Below are 8007 nucleotides of genomic sequence, written 5' to 3'. Positions count from 1 at the left end.
GACAATTAAATCTACACAACATAAAAGAAATTCATTAAGAAATATGTTTTCATAGTTGATGACTATACAATTTTAAAAGTTAAAGTTATGAATGCTTACCTCTTTCTGACCCTTCACATTTGTCCCTTTTTTATTTAAGAGAAGCAAATGTACTGCAAATCCCCATCCTTGTCTTCTTAAGAATACGGACATTGTTGAATTATTTCTTCCATACTTTCACAAAATATTGATATGTAATAAACCAGCCATGTCCCTTAGCACCTTTTGCATATTCTTTGTATAAGTTGTAGATTTATCGTCTTGAAAAATTATCTGGAATATGTATTGTCTCTCTATTTGGCATACACTCTCCATGCTTTGAAAAGAAATCTTTCATCCATGACATTGCAGTATTTGATAATGGCCCAAACCGTCTTTTATGACGTACTTCTGAATAAAATGTGGGATCCTTTTCCAAATTTTCTTGAATTCTCGAGAGACGAAAATTTCCAATCGAATGAAACATTTTGAAAGCTTTTCTACAGATAAATAAAGTCCCAATATGATAATTATAACTTGACAATGTAGATTGCATGCACCCAACTAAATATGAATTTTGCATGCTTTTATTCATTGACAAATATCTCTTCCTGCTTTCTAATGCAAATTTGAAATCCATATGTTTCAAGCAATATTTTTGGCAACATTCACTTGAAATGAGAGTGCTGATAGAACTTCTTCTTATCAGATATTCTGCTCTACCCCTTGTATAACTAGAACAACTTGCATTGATACAAAAAGGTCTGCTCCTACTCCTCGATACAATATTTCTTGGCAACATCTCCATCATTGGATCATCATTTGTATAAGGATTTTCATCATCATTAAGAGGAATGTTATCCACACTATGATCAGCTCTACTTTTCAAATATTGACTTGGAGGATATTCTTAATCTTCCCCTTCTTCAGTGCTACTGTCATAGTCCTTAGAATTCGGACTGAATGGAAAATCAGACTCTATGTTTAATGGATATTCTTCCTCATGTGCATTGTCAGTGCTACTCTCATAGTCCATAGAATTAGGACTATGTTGAAAATGTGATTGTTTACTTATTGAAGATGCTACAACCTGTCCTTTGTCACTACTACCTTTATACTCATTAGAATTAAGACTAAGTGCATCATCCTGTCCTTCATCACTGTTGTTCTCATAGTCCTTAGAATTAGGATTAAGAGGACACAGTGACATTCCATTCTTTTGAAATTCATCATCACGCTCTTCATAACTGTTGCTCTCATAGTCCTTAGAATTAGGACTAAGTGGACACCATGACACTCCAATCTTTTGAAATTCATCATCCCGCTCTTCATCACTGCTGCTCTCATAGTCCTTAGAATTAGGACTACTTGGACACCATGTCACTCCATACTTTTGAAATTCATCATCATGCTCTTCATCACTAATGCTCTCATAGTCCTTAGAATTAGGACTAAGTGGACACTTTGACACTTCATTCTTTTGAAATTCGTTATCACGCTCTTCATCACTGCTGCTCTCATAGTCCTTAGAATTAGGACTAAGTGGACACCGTTACACTCCATTCTTTTGAAATTCGCCATCACGCTCTTCAAAATTACTGCTCTCATAGTCCTCAGAATTAGGACTAAGTGGACACTGTGACACTTTATACTTTTGAACTTTACCATCATACTCTTCAAAACTGCTGCTCTCATAGTCCTCAGAATTAGGACTAAGTGGACATCGTGACACTCCATTCTTTTGAACTTCACCATCATGCTCTTCATCACTACTGCTTTCATAGTCTTTAGAAGTAGGACTAAGTGGAATCTATGACTCTTTATTTATTTGAAATTCTCCATCCCCTCTTTCATCAATGCTGCTCTCATAGTCCTTAGAATCAGGACTAAGTGGAAGAATTGACTTTCTATTCGTAGTGGAAGAATTCCCGTTATATTCATGAATATGAATAGAGTTGTTACGCGATGAAGATGTTAATGGTGTATAAATCAAAACTTCACTATCAGAACAATCTATCCCTTTCAAATAGAAGATGTTGAAAGATACAAATGGAGAGTCTCCTAAAGATATTATATAGCTTAAAGAATGAAATTTTCCCTCCAAAAAGTTTGTTAGATTTATTTACCTTCATTATTTTATTCTACAATTTATTGAAAAATGTAAACTAAATTCTTTTATGAAATAAATCATTAAAATTAAAATTGTAAACTACAATTTCTACATTAATTATTTTAATAGTTAAAGTATATAATATTTACTGAACAATTGATTTTTATTTTTTAATTTTTATAATATATTCTAAAACAAATTAATCCCACATTCAACCCATTGTAAAACAATTCTACAATATTCACTTTAGAATATTTTAAAACAAATTATCCCACATTAACCGTATGGTAAAACATCTCCGTAATTTCACTTATATATTAAAATTTCATTATCACTATTACTCACATCACATCCAAGTTTTCTGAAAATCGTTGAAAGACTCATGAATTTGTGGAGCAGCTACATCGCTATCAACAACATATTCAACGAAGAATTCTCACAATTGAAAGGTAAGTTAAATTTTTTTCCTTGAAAATATTCATATTAAATTAGTTTAATGAAAAAGATTTTTTTTTTAAATTAATAATTTTTCTGAGCCAAAATAACAATTACGTCCATCGTGACCATGGTGGGCCTGATTAAACTCAATTGCCCAATAATCGTAGGTGGGCCGCCATGGTGTCGTGAGGTGGGCGGGGAGGTTGGGAAAGTGGGCGGGGTGTGAGGGTGTGGGGGGGGGGGGGGGGTAGGGGGTGTGGGGGCGGCGCAACGGCTCGCTCACCTATTGCGGGGGTTGGGCGTCGCAGCCCAACTCGCCCCCTACCTTCCACCCCCCCTTCTCGACACCCTCACCCCCTTCACCCACACCCCGCGCCCTTGCCCCATTAACCCCTCCCTCCACATTCCGCCCCCTCAATGCCACCCTCATCCCCTACCACCAACCCCCTAGAACCCTCACCCCCACATCCCCACATGATTCGCCAACCCTCCCATCCCCACCCGCACCCCCCCCTTCCACCTCCATGCGCCCACGCCGCCCCTATCCCCTCACCCACACCCACTTGCCCTCCCCCTCACCCTCATCCCCCCACACCCACCCGACCGCACCCCACATCGACCCCCTCACCCACACCCCCTCACCCGCACACCCTCCCCCTCATGCACCCTCCCCACCCACGCTCTCCCCACCACCTGACCCACACGCCCTCCCCCTCACCTCCTCCCGGCCGCCGGTCGAGCGGGGGGGCGGGCCGCCAGGGTGGCGCAGGCCTTGGCTGAGGGTGGGGCGTGGGCTGGGAGGGGGGGGTGAGGGAGAGGGAAGGGGAGGGGGAGCGTGGGTGGGGTGGGGGCACCGAGGGGGTGAGGGGGAGGGGGAGAGGGGGAGAGTGGGTGAAGGGGGCAGGCCAGGGGAGGGTTGGTGAGGGGGAGGCAGAGCGGGAGGGTTGGTGAGGGGGAGGGGGAGCGATGGGTCAAATACTTTATTATTTTCAATTTTTTTTATTCATTACATATATTTATTTTGTACTTATTAAAAAGATCAGACATATATTAAATGAAATATTAAAATAAATTGTTTTAAATTTGAAAATATTAGATTTTTGGGTTTAGTAGATATCAAGATGTAAATATCATTTTGAGCATAAAGTTTAAAAAATGTTTGCATGATTTTTTATTCTTCTACATTTTTATTAGATATAGAATCAAGAGAGATCTATGAAGGTTTTGACTAAAAAAATAATAAAATGTAAGAATTTTATTATTTTCACTACTTTCATATAATATATACATAGTTAATTTTGGAATGCTTATATACATAGTTAATTTTGGAATGCTTTATACGTGATTTACTTTTTCTACATTAGAATGTTAATGCGGAGGGTGAGGGAGGGGGAGGCGTGCGGGTGAGGGGGAGAGCGTGGGCGGGTGGAAGAGTGGGCGGAGGGCGTGCAGGTGAGGGACGCGGCGTTGGCAGGCGTGGGCGAGGAGGGCGTGCGGGTGAGGGGGCGGGCAGAGAAGGGGAGGGCAAGGGAGGGCGAGGGCGGGTGGAAGGGTGTGCAGGGAGGTGGAGGCCGTGGGCGGGGCTATGTGGGGATGTCTTGTGGGCGAGGGTGCGCGGGAGTGCCTAGTGTGTGAGGGGGTAGGAGGTGTGAGCGGGTGTGGGAGGGGTCGGGTAGGTGGGGGCGCAAGAGGGCTAGGGGAAAGGCGGGTGGTTGTGAGGGAGGAGGGTCTGCATGGGCGTGTGGGGGTGGAAGGGGCCCAGGTGCGAGTGGGGATCGGGAGGTTGGTGGGTCAAGGGGGCCGGGTGTGGGTGAGGATGGGGAGGTTGGGGGCCGGACCACCCTACCCGGACCCCCCCCCCCACGCTCGCCCCCACCCACCGCCCACCCGTCCACACCCACGCACCCCTCTCGCCCACACCCACCTAACCCGCCTGTCGACCCCGCCTACCCTCACCCGCCCGGCTGCCCACCCCGCCCCGCCGTCCCTCACCCAACCTCCCGCCTACCCACCGACCCGCCCAGTGCCGACCTGCCCACCCGCCCGTTAGGGGTGGCTGGGCGATTCTGATTATACAAATAAAAAATTTATGATATATTTTCGTTGTTAATTTAAGTTAATATGTTTTTGTTATTTACTGATTTATGTGTTTCTATTTTTCATGAAAATGGCATCAAAGAAAATTTCTGTGAATCTTTCTGGACCAAAGACTCTTAAAGGTGCATCTTCAAGAAACATTGGTGAATGAACTCCACCTGAGCTCATGGCTACAAATCTTTCAAGTGCCTCAAGTGATAAGAAGATGATTTTAGACTGGAAGAATTCAAAAGAGGTGAAATTTCCATCAAGAATCTGGTATGTGAAAGAAAAAGAAAGCACAAATGTGAATATATATCTATATATTGATATACCGAATGATAATGGAATTTTTGAGGTGATGGGAAGAATCATAGATATGTGTTCGGTACCGAACACTGAAGTTGTTTACATACTTACAAAAGCTCCCAAGTCACATGAAAGGATTAAATACCGACTATCATATTCATTGTATGACACGAGAGAGGTATCTACAAAGTTGTTTAAACAAATCATAAATAAGATGACACAAAACATCATAAGTATTGTTATTTATATTTGTATTTTGCGTTCTTGAAAGTGTCTCACTATATTTTTTTTAAATTTGTTTTTTATTGACATATGATATTTTGTTTGGCAGAATTTTGTTGAAAGGTGTTCAACTAGGTTGGGAGGCATTCATTTCATAGAGCATGATATCATGAAAGTTGTCAGCAGTTTTTACTCAATGTCAGAAGAAGATATGGAAAACAAGAAAAATGTAGTAATTGATGATTCTACAAAACTACATGCAAAGAATAAAAAAAAAGGCCTCTGGTGGATAAATCTAGCAAGGGTAAACAAGTTACGTTTGAGAACGATGAAGGTGAAACTGACAGTGAAGCATATGTTTCCACTACTGAAGATGACATTGGAACTAAGAAGAGCCGTAAAATACCAAAAGTAACAATGCCCAAGAATAAATCTGTTGGGAATGTTATGATGAAGAAAAGTAAAGTTGAAGATTTTGAAGCAGTCATTACTAGCAGTCAAGAACCTAGTGAAACTTCAAAAGAAAGCAGAAAAATCATTACACCAGGAGCTGATTTAGAGGATGGCATTATCAAAACAAAACAAAATGCCATTCGAGAGAATTTGACAAAGATAAACTTAATTGATGGTGGTTGTACATTTCAGCTTAATGTGAGACAAACTTGTAAGGAAAGTGAAGGACAATGTCAATATCAAGTTAGAAAGCCACATCCTCTGCATGTTCACAACTTGAAGACATTGATGAGGTATAATCCATATGCTCATGTGGTTTAGTTATGTGCTTCTTGTTGATCCACTTCAAGTTCCCAACAAAGAAGCATTTGATAATTCAAATTGTTTTTGAATACAATTATTATGTGCTTGGGGGGGAACCATTTTGTAGAAACTCAAAGACAATTGATGGAGGAATATCCTAATAACCCAGTTTTTGAAACAATGAAATGTATCATTTACGTTGGTTTATCAGATACAGAAGAAAATTTAGTGGCATGAGATCATAATTCAAATAATGAATATAGGATGTTTATGACTTTCATCCAAAGGGTTAGATTTATTCATGGTGAATTTGAAGAAAAATGTGGTGGGGATAGGATAAATGTTACTGCAGATTTCCAAAAGGAATGTTGTATGGAAATAGGCTATCAAATTGAAGAGAAAACCAATTCAAAAGGTGGAAAAGGCAACAAAAATAGTGATTTATTCAGAGGTGTTGATAACATTTTCCAATTGGCATTTAGAACTGGAGATGTTTGGAAGTTGATTCATGAGATTTTTAGCAAGTGGGAAGACATTGCCATTAAAATCCAGAGGGTCAAAATGTCTAAGCCATTGATATGTAGCAACAGTAAATCAGCTCCTGAAATGAAGCATCTTCCAGACAATATGACTATCACACCTTGGAGGGCGATGAAAGGAGTGAAAGATGAAAAAATTGTCAAAACAATATTATCTCGTGTAAGGTTAGGGGAATTATCATTGGAGGAAATGTCTGAAGAATTTCAAAAGTAAGTTTGTTGAATTATTTTTATGTATTTCTAGATTATAATTATATTTTAAATAAAACATGTTGTTCTTGGTAGTATTTGTTATACATATCATTATATAAACTTTTTGTTACTTTATCTATGTAGTCACAAAGTTTACATGAAAATTCAAGAACAAATGGTTCGATTGTTGAATGAAGATAGTTGGGATGATGTTGTACGCAACTATCTAGATTCAAGTTCTACATCAACATTAAAAGCTTTTTATCTTGCATTTAAAAAGGTATCTTGATTTATACATTCATTTTGATTCACTTGTGTACTATTTTTAATCTATAACTTACACATATATTTGTTTATTTTGTAAAAGATGAGGAAGGATGATAATGGAGCACCAGATAGTTTCAAAACCTTTATTGAAAAAATAAAGATCGAAAGACAGAGGAATCAACGTATTAAGAATGTTCAACTTGATCCAACTCTTAATCATTTCATTTGGAATGGGCTAGACACTATTCAATATCAAGTAATACAAGGCGACTGTGAAGACATTGCTAAACTCATACCTAAAAGGGATTATGTCTAGTCATTACAGATATTCCCCATGTTTTCAATATTCCAAACATTGACTATGATAGTGACCCTTATACTTATCAAGCTCTTAGTAAAGTGGTTGCGGGATTTGTAGAAGTCACGTCATCACCATTATGGAGATTTGTGACATTTCATTCAGACACACAATTGGCAATGATATTGTCAAGCTTCAAGGGGAAAACATATTCAAGAATGCAGCTTACATGGTAAGACGTTTAAAATGTATATTTGATTAATGTTGAAAAATTTATTTATGTACAATTTAATTTAAATTTTACTATTTCATGTTACAAGCAAAAGTCAAATCTTCTTAACAATGAAGATCTACAATTTATAAATGATTGTGAGTTCATTCATATTGATAGTTGGGCAAAAGATGATAGCCATATGTCTATGATTTTTAATCGGGTAGACGGAAAGAGTCATAGCCAAATACTGACTTATGATGTTGTTGTGAGAAACCTAACATATGAAGACAAAGAAGCAAAAGGGGAGATAGTTAGATTTATCAAAAACCACAATTATTGAGACACTATCTTATAGACATATGTTTAAATGAAGGAGATTGGGTTCTGGATTTATTTTCTGGCTCAGGTAAGTTTTATTATATGGAATTGAATTTCAATATGTTATTTTTTAATTAATATGTCATTGTACTAATTTAGTTCATTATTTATTTTGTGCTTGATAATTGGGTACAACATTAGCATGTTGCCTTCAAAAAGGAAGAAATTGCATTGCAATTGAAAAAGATCC

This window comes from Pinus tabuliformis, chromosome J (genome assembly GCF_031772625.1).
Source record: "Pinus tabuliformis cultivar Carrire ecotype Pingquan chromosome J, CPIR1, whole genome shotgun sequence".
In the NCBI taxonomy this organism is placed as follows: Eukaryota; Viridiplantae; Streptophyta; class Pinopsida; order Pinales; family Pinaceae; genus Pinus; species Pinus tabuliformis.
This window is presented reverse-complemented; position numbering follows the sequence as displayed.